The sequence below is a fragment of the Eimeria mitis genome, genomic scaffold (assembly GCF_000499745.2).
Source record: "Eimeria mitis Houghton genomic scaffold, Emh_scaff3050, whole genome shotgun sequence".
Taxonomy (NCBI): Eukaryota; Apicomplexa; class Conoidasida; order Eucoccidiorida; family Eimeriidae; genus Eimeria; species Eimeria mitis.
In genome coordinates, this window is record NW_013571397.1 from 1719 (window position 1) to 1938 (window position 220).

Consider the following 220-nt stretch of genomic DNA (forward strand, 5'->3'; position numbering starts at 1 on the left):
TGCTGCTGCTGGCGTTGTTGCTGCAGCTGAAATGGCGCTGCGGCAGGCAAAGAAGCCTGGAGTAGCAGCAGCAAGAGCAGCAACAGCTGATGCTGCTGCTCTTGCTGCAAGCTGTCTCCCTAACTCACTCATTCTGCTGCTGCTGCTGCGGCTGCTGCTGCTGCTGTTGCTGCTGTGTCTGTTGTTGTTGCTGCAGCAGCAGCTGTGTTTGTCGTTGTAG